The 17,396-nt window shown below is 43.7% G+C and overlaps 1 protein-coding gene and 1 long non-coding RNA gene across 3 annotated transcripts in view; one reads left to right on the forward strand and one right to left on the reverse strand.

Moving 5' to 3' along the window:
- The window catches only part of Impact (impact RWD domain protein), a 37,961-nt gene extending 26,474 nt beyond the window's left edge, over positions 1 to 11,487 (reverse strand). The window contains exon 1 of the mRNA XM_034517800.2: positions 11,263 to 11,487. The gene's annotated coding sequence lies outside the window, so the exon portion shown is untranslated. The remainder of the gene's footprint in view (positions 1 to 11,262) is intronic.
- Positions 11,488 to 11,546: 59 nt separating this feature from the next.
- LOC143434372 (uncharacterized) lies at positions 11,547 to 15,986 on the forward strand. 2 transcript variants are annotated; one of them, XR_013103838.1, is made up of 3 exons: positions 11,547 to 11,872; positions 12,356 to 12,569; positions 15,696 to 15,986. It is a non-coding gene; the product is annotated as an uncharacterized LOC143434372 (long non-coding RNA). The 2 variants fall into 2 exon arrangements; XR_013103837.1 differs by having other exon boundaries at positions 11,547 to 12,569.
- Positions 15,987 to 17,396: the final 1,410 nt, after the last annotated feature.

Consider the following 17,396-nt stretch of genomic DNA (forward strand, 5'->3'; position numbering starts at 1 on the left):
TTCTTGAACTCAGATTGTAAACAGAAATGACCCTTTGTGCAGAGAGGAACAGCAGAATATAAAATATTCAAATAAAACCTTCCTCTTTTTTCAGACCTGTTTAATGATGTGACCAATACAGAAAATCCTAAATAAGGCACCAGACGGAAGGACTTAATACTTTGGGAAAGGGAACTGCATAAGTACTAAAGAGTTATAAATGTAGTAGACAACCTACATTTTGCAAAGTGTACTAGAAAAAAAATCTGTAAGTAATTAGTTGAAAAAAATCCTTCAGGCAAAGGCCTAAGCAGAGGCTTTCAAGGTTCTGAAGACAGTCCTAGACACAGGCAGGATTTGTAGGCCTGGGTCTACTGATTTCTACACATGTTTGTTCAAATGACTATAGGGTCTCCCTTTAATGTATATAAAGTCAACCTTAATAGCTTTTTTCAATCTTAGTACTCCTCCTAACCTTTCTAACTCAATACTTGGCCACTCTGAAAACCTTAAACATTGCCTTAAGCTTGAAACTTGAGAAATACCATGTTCCTCTTTCCTCACCTCCATATAACAAGGTGACAAGTCCTAATGACTCTTATTCACTAGCATGGCTCATGTTGGCTCATTATCCACCTTCCTAGTGTCTGATGCCATCTGGACTCATCCAGTGTAGTCATTCTGATCTTGTCTTTCTTTCCTTGAAGCCCTTCACTATTCCAGGCTTTCACATTCATGCCTGAACCCCTGACTCCCAGGGACCTTTATGCCCACTCTCTAATTCCATCTCCCAAAGTTTCAGCTACTACAGTTTCATTTAGGTTATTTCAAGAAATCTAACTTCAGAAAAATATAAATGCTGTTATTTTACACAATAGGCACTCAAAGGGAATAGATATGGCTAGCATCAAGGAAAGGTGGCCTGTTTAAACATAAATTAACAGCCATGTGGTTTAAGTAGTAGCACAGACATCCTAAGATACACACAGCCAACTCCGCCAAAGACAATGACTGCACCTGAACATCTCAGGTTGCAGGACTTTGGAGTCTGGCATTGTTATGAGTGGCTTAAGTCTTTTTGCTTAAGGCTGAGAAACAAACATCATATACTGTGTTAAACAAAACAAACAAACAAACAAACAAACAAACAAAAGAACAGCTACACCAAAAAATGTTTCAGAGGTTGAGCCTATTATCATCATGGAGAAAAGTAGTAAGAGTTCTATTATCCAGATCAGTAGGACTCGGGAAGAGAGAGCCACTGGGCCTGGCTTCGGTTTTTAAACCCTCAAAGTCTACCCCAGTCACATTTCCTCCAACAAGACCACAACTCCTAATCCTTGTCAAGTAGTGCCACTTTCTGATAACTAAACACTCAAATATATGAAGCCTATAAGGGGCCATTTTTATTCAGACCACCACATTCTACTCCCTAGTCCCCATGGGCTTGTAGCCATTTCAGAATGCAAAAATGAATACAGTCTAATCTCAAAAGTCCTCATAGTCTATTACAGTCTCAACACTGTTTAAAGTTCAAACTCTCTTCTAAGACTCAAGGCAGTCTCTTAACTGTACCCCCATGAAAAATCAAAATCAAAGAGCAGATCACTACTTCCCACACACAATGGTACAGCATCCACAAAGGAGGGAAGGAGCACAGAGAGGAAACACTGGAGCACAGCAACACCTTAGATATCCAACTCCTTTCAGCTTGGTTTACCTCAACAAGGAACATGCAAATATTGGAACAAGGAGTTCACAGTTGTGGTTATTAAAGGCAAGGGACTGAAAATCATTGACATGAAATGGAGAGCCTGAAACGGTGCTAATGCACTGCAACACAGCTGGGCAGAACAACATGGATAAGGCATGGAAGACATAAAGAGTGCGCCATGAACCTATTTAGAGAGTTTCTGTAGAGCTCTTCCAACTCTATGTCCTTTAAAAAATATTGCTTTTTTAATAAATGTTTGTGTGTATAAATGTGTGTTAATGCATGTGTACCACATGCCTACCGGAACACGAAGAGTTGCTGTGGAACTGGAGTTACAGCTGGCTGTGAGCTACCATAAGGGTGCTGGAAACTGAACCTAGGTCCTCTGAAAGAATAGCAAATGTTCCTAACTGCTGGGCCATCTCTCCAGTCCCTCCAGGCCCCTTTTATACAACATAAGGCCTAAAAACCAAGAGCATCATTTCATCTGAGAAAGCTTACTAGAAATACTGAAACTTGGGCCCCATTGATTTGTATTTAAGATTTTCAGAGACGTTTATGTATATTACAATCCCTACGTGCTGACCAAAAAAAAGTCCCTTTGATCTTAGACAAGGAGGGTAAGAGACTAAGGACCACATACACTGGGCTCTGAGATCTATCTGTGCTGGCACTGTGGCTTCTCAAGGGCTGTTCTCACACAAGATCATGGATCAATGCAAATATGTTTTTCTGGAGAGATGTAAAACTTCTCTGATTGGGGACTGGGGATTCAGTCTTGCTGCACTTCCCAGAGACTTTACACAAATGTCACCTTTCTTGTTTCCTCATTATTCACTCACTGTGGCATATGTATTTATTGGTTTATCCATATCCTTTTAATTCCCAACCCCCTTTTTTCATCTCTGGACTATTTCAGACCTGTTTACTATTTTTTCACAGATACTTCTTCCTCTAATAAAATGCTTACACGTTCAAATTTATTTTGAAGTCTTCATCTAGAGCAGTGGTTTGCAGTCTTCCTGACGCTGTGACCCTTTAGTACAGTTCCTCAAGTTGTGGTGACCTCCAACCATAACATTATTTTCATTGCTGCTTCACAAATGTAACTTTGCTACTGTTATAAATCATACTGTAAATGCCTGTGTTTTTCGGTGTCTTGGGGGAGTCCTATGGGAGGGTCCTTCAGTGCCCATCCATACAGTCCTGACCCACAGGTTGAGAACCACTCATCTAGAGTCTTGAGTAGCACAAACCACTGTAGAATACACAATAAAAGGTCAATTGTATTCTTGTAATAAAACTGTTTCACTAGGAGGCCATTAGGCATAGGTGGCTCTTGTCTTACACTTACTATTGCTGTGACGCACCCTGACCACAGCAGCCTAGGAAGGAAGCCTTATTTCCACATCACTGTACTTCACTGAAGACAATCAAGACAAGAACTCAAACAGGACAGGAACCTGGATGCAGGAGCAGACCAAGAGGCCAGGGAGGGCTGCTTCTTACTGGCTTGCTCCCCATGGCTTACTCAGTATGCTTTCTAATAGAACCCAGGACCACCAGCCCTCAGTTGGCACAATCCACATTGAGCTGGTCCCTCTCCCTTTCATCACTAAGAAGAATATGACTTACAGGAATCTTCATAAAGTGATAAAATTTCAGCACAATTGACCCATTGTCAACACATCACTGTTAAAACAAAACTTTTCCTTTCTCATTCATCCCTGAGATCTCACATTCAAAATGTAAATAACTTTTTAAAATCCCAGTCTTTTTTTCTAATTCAAACACATTAAAAGTTGAGTCCCTCAGGGCTGGAGAGATGGCTCAACGGTTAAGAGCAGTGACTGCTCTTCCAGGGGTCCTGAGTTCAATTCCCAGCGACCACATGGTGGCTCACAACCATCTGTAATGGGGTCCATTCATCTGTAATGGGAAGAGGTTCTGATGTGTCTGCAGGCAGCTACAGTGTACTCATATACATAGAATAAATAAATCTTTTTAAAAAAAAAAAAAAGTTGAGTCCCTCTAAAATGGCCAAGAAAATTTAAAGTCTTTCAACTGTGGGCTCTTTCAAAATACAAAATAAATAGTTGACTCCAACACTATCAGCCTAGGAAGGAAGCCTTATTTGGTTCACACTTCCATATCACTGTCCTGGGAGTCACTTACAATCTTCCAGGATCCTCCAAGGGGCCTGGGTCACTTCTCCAGCTCTACACTCTGCAGCACACACAGCTTGTATTCTGGGATCCGGCTGCCTCCAGTTCACCGCTGCTGCTATTGCTGCTATTCCTGGTGGTCATCCCGTGGTACTGGCATCTCCAAAATTCTGGGGTTCCTTGCTGCAACTGGGCTGCACTTTCACCAATGGCCTCTCCTGGGCCTTCCTCAGGAACTCCAGCCCTCCAATGTACAAGCCTCAGCTTCTCTTCATGACCCCTTCATGCCTCAAAACTAGTTCCACCTGGGTGACTCTTAACTACCCAGCTCAGATGCCAGCACGAGGTACAACCTTAGCCACCTCTGGAACACAGCTTATGTGTGCTGACTCTTAGGAAACAGAAAACACTTCCCAGAAGAATTTGACACAATGATCTGCTCTCTTCTTAATCATTGCTAACTTTTCAGCCCCATTGAACCAGCATCAATTGTCCCAGTAACTCAAAGGCCTCACACTTCAATGGTGCCCGGCTCTTCTTAATTACGGCCCCAGCTGACCTAATACCACAGGTTTTTCATACAAATAGCCTGGTAGAATCTTTGCTTCCCTGTGAACCTTCACAAGCCAGGCCTCCATCGTCTGCAGTGATCTCAACGTTCTTATCTTCCAGGCTCCTACACAACAGCTCTCTGAGCTCTCAACACTCAATGGTTCTTCTAGCCCAAAGTTCCAAAGTCCTTCCATAGTCCTCCCCAAAACAACACAGTCGTGTCTGTCATAGTCATGTCCCACAATCCAGGTCCCACCTTGTCTTAGTTAGGGTTACTATTGCTGGGATGAAAGTCCATGACCAAAGCATCTTGGGACGGAAAGGGTTTACTTGGCTTACACTTCCATATCACTGTTCATCATCAGAGGAAGTCAGGACAGGAACTCAAACAGGGCAGGATCCTGGAGGCAGGAGCTGATGCAGAGGCCATGGAGGGCCTCTTACTTGTAAGCCAGTAAGTGCTGCTTACTGGCTTGCTCTATGTGGCTTGTTCAATCTGCTTTCTTATAGAACCCAGCACCATCAGCCCAGGGATGGCAGGAACCACAACAGTCTGGGGCCTTCCCTTCAATTGCTCATTAAGAAAATGTCCCACAGGCTGCCTGCAACCCAATCTTGGAGGCATTTTTTTTTTTTTAACATTGAGGCTCCCTCCTCTCAGATGACTCTAGGTTGTGTCATGTTGACATAAAACTATAGAGCACAGTTCTAGAGTCTCACGTTCCTTAAGAAGCAACTAAGCCCAACTCAATGCAAACTTAACCAATCAAAAACTACCAGCTTAAAGACTATGCTAATTAGATGCTGCTAACTAACCTCCAATGAGGGACTTCCCCACTGAAACCAGTGAAATATCCCCTCTTGGTGGCACACAAACCTATCCGAGGTCAGGTGCTGTCCAGTGCATGAAGAGCAGAATGTTTATGAAATGACTATGTCATTAGTGTTTGATTAGACAGTTCTCAGCCCTCTACCACTCCCCTCTCACCAACAGTTAAGTCTGCTTTGACAATAAATACATTTTGAGATTTCCATGGCCTTGACCATGGTCCTGATGTATTAACCAAAATAATGAAAGTAAACTAAAATAAGTACAAAAGGCATGTCAAGTCTCAGACAATTACTATGCTCTGCCAGGAATCGATGTTTAAACCGATCCTCATCTGACTACGACTTAAATTAATAGTCTTTGTAATTTTTACCTTAAAACTCTAATTTCCACAGAAATTAGTCCCTCAACACAGAGAGAAATTGAGAAGTGTTCTGTGGTCACTCAAGTTCATGATCACTGTATTAAGCACAATCAGAATTTTTAGTGATTTATAATCTAATACATATTATAAATCTATCAGAGATAATGGCATGTTTCTTTGTACAAAAGCGTTAACTACAGAATCTTCTCCTATCCCAAAAGGCTTCAAACTACAGAATTAGTAAAATGTCTTTTCTAAGCACTGTTTGTTTATTTAAAGGCACACTGCCACACGTAGTAACTCATTTAGATGTGCCTAGGTTCCTGAAAACTAAGCTACACTCTCTTGAAGTCGATACTGCAAGCTTGTTGGAGGTGCTAGTAGGGAAGCACTGCTATTTCTTTACCCTTGCCCAAAGATGGTCCTCCTCTGTCTCCTCTTTGACCAAGGATGGGGCTCATGTGGAGTGGAGAGAGGGGGAAGCAGCACCTGCCTAGCCAGCCAGGTCACCCAAATCAATCCCTGACCAAGGGGTAACTTGTCTAAGCCAGATCATGTTCACACAGGTCCCTGTACCTCTTATTCTCCTGGCATTAGCACATCAAGGTCTATGTTAGAGCTATTTTGGGTTCATCATTAAGGAAGACCTGGGTTTCAATTTACTAAAAATAGACTAATCTTTTGTAACTTACAGGGCTAGAGAAATGACTATGTAGTTTAAATGCTCGATGTTCTAATAAAGGACCTGGGTTCTCTTCTCAGAACCCAGGTGTCAAACACCTGGACCTCCAGCTGCAGGAATGCAACACCCTCTCCTGTCCCTATGTGCATCAGCTCCTAAGTACAGTCTTCCACACAATTAAAAAAATCATTTAAAACTTTTTCAGATTTTCACAAAACCTATTCTTAATAAATGTACTTCTAGAAGGAAAATTCTGTTTTTACTTATCTGTTGATCTGTAACACAGATTGCATATATCCAACATCCAGAGTGAGAGTGAGAGCCAGCATCACACACACACACACACACACACACACACACACACACACATTCCACAAAGGTCTGCCAGGCTGGACTTTTCTGCCTCTTTGCACTGCTTTGTTCTGTTTCTTCTAAAAGTTTCTGTTGACTAAGAAAAGAAGAACCGGATTAGTTTCCCCTTTAGTCTCAGTGCTCAGGGTGATGCATCTGAGACTACGTGTTGATTATAAAAAGTTGCCTTCTTTTCCCTCAGAGTGGAATTCCTATCCTCAGGTCTGATAGCTGTCTCCTTACGTTTCAAATCTCAGGACAAAGATATGCATGACAAGGAATTTTCATCATTAAAATGATGCCCTCAACACCACTCAAAGCCATAGCACGTGTGATTTCCTTTGCAGAATCAATCGGTACTCAATAGTTATGTAACATACAAGTCTTTGATGTACTTGTAATGTGCCTTCACAAACACATGTATTCTGTGTGAGGAACTATCGTGACTGGTAGGAAGACTGTGGTTAATCTAAAGCATAAACCTGACTGACTCTGATTGGCCACACAAATGGCTGTGAGAGCTCCAAATACCCTTAGGGAATGACAAGCAGGCAGCTCAAGTGTGCTCAGTGAATCCACTGGGAGAAACTCACCAGTGTTACCTTTCCTGGCATAGCAAAACGAAGTCAAGAAAGACTTCTCCAGGCCTTTTCTTGCCTATTGTCAGTAAAGCTGGATAAGCTAGCTGGGAACTCAAGGGAATAAGCTCAGAAACCACAGACAGTGTGAAGAGGCCTTAGAGCACCTTGCCAGCTACACGACAGCCACAGGAACTGGCAGATATCCTGGACATGGGTTGATTCACAGGTGCCACAGAAACTGATCCACACAGGAGAACAACTTGGTAACTGAACAACTATGGGCACCTTAGGAGTCACAGAGCCCTATGCCACTGAAATAGATACTACCTGGAGCTGTCCCCAGGGCTGGTACCACCCAGCTTCCAGTTTCTAGTGTGTATTCCTAAACCCTTGGCTTTCTGGCACAAAGTTCCAGTAGCTGCAGCTTGGAAGCCAAAGATCTGGCAGCCCACCCGTCTGTGGCTCCCATAAACCAACATTCACTGATGGTTCTGTTCCTGCCTGGAGAGCCCATTCACTCTAAGCATCCTGTGCTAGTGAGAATACTATCTACCCCTAAGTGATCCTGATCCCTGCTCAGTTTCTGAACAGCACCCACACTCTCCCTTGCTATTCCAAAAGAGGCAGGTAACCCTAAATGTCTTAGCAACAGCTCCTGGTAACAACAGGAGCTGCCGAACAGTTCTGACAGTGGCCAGGACAGAGAGAAGAAAGGAATGGGAGCAGGAAGGACAGGAGTAGAGAGCACTGATAAGAGGCTGTGAGGACCCCAGTCCCCAAAACAGTTCCAAAGAGTTGCAACATCTCAGATTGCAGGTATCAGACCTCAGATCAAGTGCAGTAACACTGGCTGCTTACATAACAGCCACAGCCTGTACAGGGACGGTTGCATCACACGAAGCCACTTGCTGCTGCTTGGTTACTGCCACTGCTTGCTGCTGTCAGACACTGGAGGAGGGAAAAGCAGCGAGAGAGCAAAAGGAGGATTAGTCTCACACCCATCAGCGCACACAATTACAGAAATAATTACAGAAATATAGACTAACAAGCATTATGACTGAAGATGTGCTGGGCACAGTGCTGTGTACCTGAAGTCTAGCTATCTGGGATGTTGGAATGGGGTCTTAAATCAGTCTGAACAAAACAGAAATTTTTTCTGTTTTGAGAAAAAGCAACTACTGAAAATATATCTGTTAGGTGAATTATTAGACATGGGCTCCAAAAGAAAAGGTAAGAGAAACTCACTCATAAAGAGGGTAGAGTGGTCCAAACTACTTCATGAGCATCTATGGCAATGGGCAAACACCAGCAATGATGAATTGTCATTTCTGAAATGAGCAGATGAAACTGTCATAGAGCTTCCAAGATGTGGTATTAAAACACTGCAGCTTTACCTCAACAAAACACCAGATACATAAAGTCTAATACAAGAGAAAGTGGGGGAATAGCCTTGAATGCACTGGTACAGGAACCAACTTCCTTAATGTAACACCAGTGGCTCAGGCTCTAAGATCAACAATTGATAAATGGCACCTCATGAGACTGAAAAGCTTCTGTAAGGCAAAGGACACTCTCCACAGGACAAAACAGCAGCCTACAGATTGGGAAAGGATCTTTACCAATTCTATATCCGACAAAGGGCTAATATCCAAAATTTATAAACAACTCAGAAAACTAGATAGCAACAATTCAAATAACACAATTGAAAAATGGGCCATAGAGCTAAACAGAAAATTCGCAACAGAAGCCAAGAAGCACTTAAAGAAATGATCAGTGTCCTTAGTCATTAGGGAAATGCAAATCAAAACAACTCTGAGGTTCCATCTTACACCCATTAGAATGGCTAAGATCCAAAACTCAAGTGATATTCCTCCAAACAAAAGTATGGTCAGGCCTATCCCTGCTCAGAGTCCCTGGTGTGATCTACTGTCTTAGTTAGGCTTTTCATTGCATTGTAGAGACACCATGACCAAGGCAACTCTCTTGGGGCGGGTTTACAGGTTCAGAGATTCAGTCCATTATCATCAAGAGGGAAGTGTGGCACCATCCAGGCAGATGGTGCTGGAGCAGGAGCTCAGAGTTCTGCATCCTGGTTGGGAGAAGACTGTCTTCCAGGCAGCTAGGAGGAGGATTTCAAAGGCCCACATTCACACATCCACAGTGACACACTTCCAACAAGGCCAAATCTACTCCAACATTGCCACATATCCTAACAGTGCCACTCCCCACGGGCCAAGCACATTCAAACTGCCACAGGGATGTACTCACTTATAAATGGACATTAGCTGTAAAGTACAGGATAACCATGTTACAGTCCACAGACCCAAAGAAACTGGGTAATAAGAGAATATCAAAGGTGGATGTGTAAATCTCTCTCAGAAAGGGAAACTAAATAGTCATTGGATGTGGATGGAGAGGAGACTGTAAGGGCGGAGGCAAGGACAGGATTAGGTATGGTCATCAGGTGTGGGAGAGAATCGGGCAGGAGAAGGCTGAGAGTAAGAATGGAAATCCGTGAGGGGGTGCGTTTCCAGTGACTAACTGGAGGACTGGGATGGGAGAGGGCACTGGGTGACCTTAGCTGAGATTCTGGGGGGGTGGGGTGGGGGGTGGTATAGAGACTGAAATAGCCACCTCCTATAGCCAGGCAGGACTTCCGGAGGAGGAATGGTGACATCATTCCACCCACCACAAAATATTCAACTCAAAATTTGTCTTGCCTATAGGATGTACAGAGATTAAAAAAAAAAAGAAAGAAAGAAAGAAAGAAAGAAAGAAAGAAAAAAGAAAAAAAAAAAGATGGAGCAGAGACTGAGGGTACAGCCAGTTAATGGCTGCTCCAACTTGAGACCCATTCTGACACTATGACTAATACTCTGTTATGGTTGCAGACAGGAATTTAGCACAGTTGTCTCCTGAGAGGCCTCATTCAGCAGCAGATGGAGGCTGATACAGAGTCTCACAGCAAAACATCAGGCTTAGCCTGGGGAGTCTTGTGGAGGAGTGGGGAGAGAAGGGAGCAAGTTAGAGGGATCAAGGCCGCTGCTGAAGAGCAAAAGTCAACAATCCTGGGACCATGGGGACTCATAGAGTCTGGGCCACCAACCAGGGAACATGTGGGAGCTGGAACTGGACCCCTACACATCTGCAGCAAATGTGCAGCTTGTCTTCATGTGGTCCCGACAAGTGGAGCAAGGGGGTGGGGGTTGGGGAGATAGGGACATGGACAGGAAAGGGGGGTCTCAGTCTATGTTCCCTGCCATTGGATCCCCTTCCCTATCTGGACTACCTGGTTGGATCAAGATTTCAGAAGAAACCCAATGACATGCTCAAAGGATTTAACTGAGGGGAGTTTAAGGAAGAGATGTTTTACCAAAGGATGGGCAAGGCTCAGGGACCCTGCAAGAGACAGGAAAGCATTGAAGAGCTCTTCAAACTTTAGAAAGCTGTTAAGAATCCCAAAATTAAAGAGATTAGGGTATTGAGATACCAGCTGAAGCCATACAATAGGAACTATCCAAGAGAAGCAGTCATTGCAGACCCATGGATAGAAATGCGGGACCTTTAAAGGGTTAACGAGGGTAAAAAGACAGGATTGTGAGAAAGACACTAGAGTGTGGGGTAGAGGAATTGGGTGCTATTAACCACATCCTCGTTCCTGTTGGCAGTCTCCTGTTGGCACCACATCCTCCCTAGCTCCGCGGAACTGACACTGGCTCTGCCTTCAGTAGGCATGTGCACACACGTGTACTCACCTCACCTGTAACCTTGGACCCATCCATCTGCTCAGTTCAAGCACCATTGCCTCACTCTTTTTTGTTTGTTTGTTTGTTTTGTTTTGTTTGTTTTTCGAGACAGGGTTTCTCTGGGTAGCCCTGGCTGTCCTGGAACTCACTCTGTACTCGAACTCAGAAATCTGCCTGCCTCTGCCTCCCAAGTGCTGGGATTAAAGGCGTGCACCACCACTGCCCGGCTCATTACCTCACTCTTAAATACAGCAATAACTTGCTAACTGATTTTCCTAACTCCTGAATTTTACTTTTACCTGTCCTGCTTCCTGCTAATAGGTGAGTCCACAAGCAATCTCCATTCAAAAGAATCTCCAACTTCTGAAACCTTATTTATGATCCGCAAATGGCACTTCTCTAAACCATCGTGTACGTCTCTGCCGGTGCTTCACCTGCCTCTGGTCGCTCCTCTGTCCCCTTCAGCCATGGGGAGAACAGGTGGACCACTTCTGAGAGCCCCGGACTGAAAAGACAGCAGGAAGCAGGAACCTGCGGTGCTCCGGAACTAAAAGACCAGATCCACCCACCCATGACTACTTCCGGGTTACCAGCCTGTCGTCACCACTGGCTCCAGGCTGCAAGGGTTTCTGCAAGTATTTCCTAGAACCTCACACTCCTTTTTAGAGGCCTCTGGGCGACCAGGAGGAAGTCTGCTTGCCACAGCTGCTGCTGGGCAGCTGACTTCTGGAATGTCGCGGGATGGCGACACTCCGCACCCCAAGAGGTCTCAGCACCATCGGAAATAGTGGAAGGGCTTGGATCTGAGTGTACCTTGCCGGAACTCTCATACACGTCTTTCAGGGCAACGTTTTCGAATGTGTAATCCTTGTTGGTTTGATTTAGTTTGGATTTTAATTATTTCTGAAGGTATTTGGATCGGTTTGGGCGAACAGTTTTATTCACAAAAAGGAGAGCTGGAGAGGGTAGATAATATGGAAAATGAGGAGAAGCTTTATTCTTTCGCTGTTGTCATTTAATACAACATTGTGTCTGGGCACACTTTTCCTGAGAGACACTAATTATTCTAATCAGCGTACAGCTAGTTCATTGATTTGTTGTGCAAAGAAATCCTGAATTGGGTGATGTCATAAAATTCAATACTGCTTTTTAAAACCCTGTTTATGAATTCTGTTCTTCAGTAGCGTTCAGTCTCGACTTTTTTTTTTGTTCACAACAATGACATTTCTTTTGTTTACAACAATGATTTTGTCTCTTGCAACCTGCAAATTTCCAAAATCCTGTATGTTCTCTCTCTTCCATCATTGATAATTATGGTTTTTTTAGTGCCCTTTTAACCTGATGGCAACAAGCAAAATAAACTTATTCTAACTACTACTGTTTTCTTTTCAGATTCTCATTTAATCATAAGGAGAAACTACAGTCAAGGTCCCAGACCATAGAGGACCTAGGCATATCCCCATAACTGAACAGCTTCAGCTGTAAACAGTTGACTGAGTCCAGACATCTCAGAGACAACTTGTAAGGAGACACTTGTCTGGGTCCAGCCATCTCAAGGACAACTTCTCCATCTCGCTGGCAGGGACAAACAAGTTCATGATGCCAGGTGAAGAACCCCTATCCCACTTCTCCAAATGTTTTCTTAACCAATAAAGAGTATAGAAATTGCTATTCTCTAAACCAAGGTGATATATATATGTGTGTGTGTGTGTGTGTGTGTGTGATATATATATATATATATATATATATATATATATATATCCCATTTTCTATTATGTCCTAATTAACTACCTTCCTATTTAATACACTTCCTCATGTTGTGGTGACTCCAACCATAAAATTGTTTTCCCTGCTACTTCATAACTGTAATCCTGCTAGTGTTATGAAGCATAGTGTTAATATCTATGTTTTCTGATGGTCTTGGGTGGCCCCTGTAAAATGGTGGTTCATCCACTACTCCCCAAAGGAGTTAGCAACCCACAGGTTGAGAACCACTAATCTAGAATCTAGAGTATCGTAAATCAATGTAAGATACATAACAACAGGTCAATTCTATCCTTATAATAGAATGATTTCATTGGGAGGTCATTAGGCTTAGGTGGTTATTCTCTTAGAGTTAATATTGGTAAGGTGAAACACCATGACCAAGCAGCCCAGGAAAGAAAGGGTTTATTTGACTCACACTTTCACATCATTGTTTATTATTGAACAAACAATGGACAGGAATTCAAACAGGGCAGGAAACTGGAACCAGGAGCTGACCCCAGAAGCCAGGGAGGGCTGCTGCTTACTGGCTTGCTCCCCAAGGCTTTCTTATAGAATCCAGGTCTACCAGCTCCCAAATGGCACAAACCACATTGATCTGGTCCCTCCCCCTTCCATCACTAATTAAGAAAGTAACTGGGCTAGAGAGATGGCTCAGCGGTTCATAGCACTGACTGCTCTTCCAGAGGTCCTGAGTTCAATTCCCAGCAATCACTTGGTGGCTCACAATCATCCGGTAATGGGACCCGGTGCCCTCTTCTGGTGTGTCTGAAAACAGCTACAGTGTACGCACTTAAATATAATAAATAAATAAATACTTTACACCAACAGTGTTGGTTTCCCCAAATTTAGGATTTTTCCTTTTATCTGTTCTGCCTTCTGCTAATAGGTTACTCCAGAAGCACCCTCTGTTCAAAAGAATCTCCACCTGTGCCACCTTAATCAGCAAACGGCACTTGTCTAATGCAGTGTGCATCACAAGCTGTGGACATGTACACATCCTCTCCTTGTCCCCACCTCTTCCACTCAATGTGCTCACCATGTTCTTTCTGTTCCACTGTCCATATGGCCACTCTTCTGCAATAGAAATCTAATCATGGAACTCTCTTGTTGAAGGAATGACTACTACCTCCATAGCAGTGACCATCTAAAGGATGCTTCTTCATAATGTGGCTCCCATTGATCCCTGCAGTCTCCTCTCCTCATCCCAGCTGTTTCCAGCTGCCAGCTTCTGAAGTTTAGGCTCTAACTGTAGTGGACAAATTTCACTTTCCCTGATGAGGCACCCAGTTCATCGTTGCAGCCCTGTCCTGTTCACAGTTTTACCTCTGTACGAATTTTTGGACTGCGCTTCCTTGATCGCTGTTACCATGTATTTCCTCATACAGGAGTTGCCAACACCCAGTAACAGTACCTGAACCTTGGTGGGCTTTTTCAATCCTAGAAGTCAAATTCATTGTCTAAGGTTTTACATTGTAACAAGCTAAGAGACAGAGCTGGAATTTGACCTAGCCTTCTAATTGTGTCTACTCCTTTCCCCACACCAACTCCCACCACAGTTAAAACCCCTTCAACATGGGATAATATCACCAGTGCCACATGCAAGTGCTAAAAATTCATTCACTTATCCAACAAATACTGGTTTCCTAACATGTGCCATGTACTGTGTTTGATAGAGAGTCTACTTCCAGTTTGATAAGAGATAAATCAAGAGGCATAGATAAATGCTTTCCTAGAACTGGCCATGGAGTAATGGGAAACAGCATAGCAATCTCCTAACCGAGTCATATGAGGGCGGAAGGCCTCTGGAGAGCAACGATTTCAGACCTTAGACTGAATAACGAAATGATGCTAACTAGACAAAGAAGCTGCAAAGAAAGTTCAAGGCACAAATGAACAACACAGGGAAAAAAGAGATTCTAAAACAAAAGACAATAGGGCAATGTGGGGAACAGGAAGCCATACTTGATTGCTAGCGCGTACAATACTGTGGAGTTGAGTGCTAGGGGGTGAATCTAGAAATGAACAGGGCTTCATGCTACCAGAGTGTTTATATCCCATAGGCTGTGCAAAGGCATACTTGATTGCTAAACAAGAGAATGCATTGCTTAAACTTAAATTTTGGAAATACCTTCTGGTTATAAAAGTACAAAGTAACATTTAGCAGAGGAGCAGAAAGGGCAAGGAAGGGGGGATGGAAGAAGAAAGCCAAGAATGCTTACCTCACAGAGAGTGGGGTCGGGGTAGATGTTAAATCGCCAGCTTGGTTGGATTGGATTTGTGTTTCAATCAGTTTGTGGATGAAAATCCCAGGAAAAATGTTGGGACATGAGGTACAGGTTTGAGGGATCTAAGCATAGAGTTCTCACAGACTTGAGGACACATGAGCTCATTCAAGAAGAGCATAGGAGAAACGGAGTTAAAGGCAGGACTTTGAGACCCTATGGAAGGCCAAGGTTGAAGAGGCCAGGGACACAGAAAATGGCAGTTTAGGAGGGAGGGGCTCACAGTGCCACGTGCAAGTGCCAAAAGGTCACGCAAAGTAAGAGCTTGGGAAGATCCATTTGTTAGAAGGAATCCTTTGCTTTCCCCAATGGGGGCGGTTTTGATGATGTAATGAGAGCTTAAACCAGATTAGAGAGAGTAAAATGAAAGTGAGAGACCTAGTGTAAGCTAGCTTTTCACTGCTAAATCTGTAGGAAGAAGGAAGGGGGAACTATCTGATAGGAGGGGGGAAGAGTGGGAGAGATAGAAAGAGGGAGGGAGGCAGGGAGAGAGGGAGGGGGGGAGGGGAGAGAGGGAGTACTATGACCTGAAGGAAAGAGATCAGAAGAAAGATTTTCCCATGCTCTTCTATCTCCTGCCCATTTCCTCCCGAAGGCAGAACATACAGGCTAGAACCCTTCTCCCCAAAGTCAAATATAAAACTTAGAAATATTATTTATTTTTTTCTTGCCTTTCTGTGTAGGACTTGGCTACGAAGATATTTTCTGATCATTGTCTGTTACTAGTCATTGAGACCTCTGATCTATATGGAGTATAATCCTATATCCAAGAAATAGGACCACCATCCAGACCGATCAAGAGAAACCTGAACACAACAGCCTGCTGAGTCTCCCCTTAGTCTGTCTCCAGTGGATAAGCATTCTTTATCCAATCTTGGTATTCATCTGTGGTGGAGCCTTTAAGCAGAAGGGCTGGAGGTGGAGCTGGGAGAGAAAATGTCTAGTTGTTGGTAACCACAGCTCAATCTCTAATACCACATCCACATGAAACAACAGGAACAGAAGAGAAACTAACCACATAAACAGGTTTCACTGAGTAAGTCTGCATTTTTGAATGTTTCTATGCAGTGCAAAACTTTTCATTAAATAAATTTAGTATGTCTTCTTCCCACCAACCTGTCTTTGTTTTATTTTGTACATAGCCAGGGACTCTAGGAGAGTGAAGGGAACTCCTTCCTGACACTCATCTTGTTTTTCTGAGCATCTCTACATGGCCTCCTGAGTGATTCAGCGTCTTACCTTCCAAAGCCACCTTTTCTGTCAGGCCTTCAAGAACAGCCTTCTACAGAGGGAGCCCAGAGGTTCTGCCTCTTGTTTCATTCATATATGAATATATATTATTCAAATCCCCCTGGAGCTAGTTACCCAGTGTAGGTGTCCCACCCACTCCTCCGGCTGGCCCTGGCAAGTCGCTTAGTGCTGTCCTTCCTGCGAATGCCAAGAGCCACTATTTGTGCTCCACCATGGCCACCCTGACAGTCACCCCCTGCTGACCGCCAATGGCTGCCCCAGTCTCACTCATCTTTGTTCAGCCCAGTGAAAGAAAAACACTAGAGACTTAGACTTTTATATTTTAAAGCTGACCAGATAACTTAAAGGCTGGGCAAAGAATATCCTGCCCCATCCTTTTTGTGGAGGCCACAAACTATCGGTGCCCCGAGAAACCTTCACGTCTGCAACTCCTATCCACCTCCCAGTCTAGTCTCTCTCTCAATATTCTTGGTTCTCCCTTCCTGTCCTGCCCAGAAATTGTGCCTCCATATCTGCGCCCAGTGATTAGCTTCTGCTGTCTTTATTAGCCAATCAACAATTAGGAAAACTCCCCCAACACTCAGGAATATTTCTAGTTTTAATTTTACCAGACATGGGACCTCTTGTTTACTTTCAGAACCTCAGAAAGTTTTAGACAATACCTTACAGTATCTTAGGCTAATTATTGTAAAATTCTTAGACTTACCTGTGGATGAGGAGTTGAGATTTCATTTGTACAGTAAAGCCTCGTGGGGGGAGGCCTCTGGAATGGGCACTTACTTCAGTAAGAGAAACTTCCTTTTCTTTGTAACATTTCTTTTCATGTGTGCAGGTGTGTGAACAAGCATGTGAAGGCCAGGTGTCTTTCTCTATCATTCCCCACCTTATCTTTTGAGACAGCCTCTCACTGAGCCTGGAACTTTCTGATTTGACTGTGCTTTCTGACCAGTGAGCTCCAGAGAACTTCTTGCCTAATCCTTCCCAGAGCTTGTGTTGCAAGTGTGCAGTGTGCACCCAACATGGTATTTTTTTACATGGGTGCTGGGGACTGAACTCAGTTGACCCTGCTTGGGAGGTAAGCAAGACACCCACTTGGCCATCTTCCCCAGCCCAACTGAGGGGAACTTCTAACA

This window comes from Arvicanthis niloticus, chromosome 14 (assembly GCF_011762505.2).
Source record: "Arvicanthis niloticus isolate mArvNil1 chromosome 14, mArvNil1.pat.X, whole genome shotgun sequence".
Taxonomy (NCBI): domain Eukaryota; kingdom Metazoa; phylum Chordata; class Mammalia; order Rodentia; family Muridae; genus Arvicanthis; species Arvicanthis niloticus.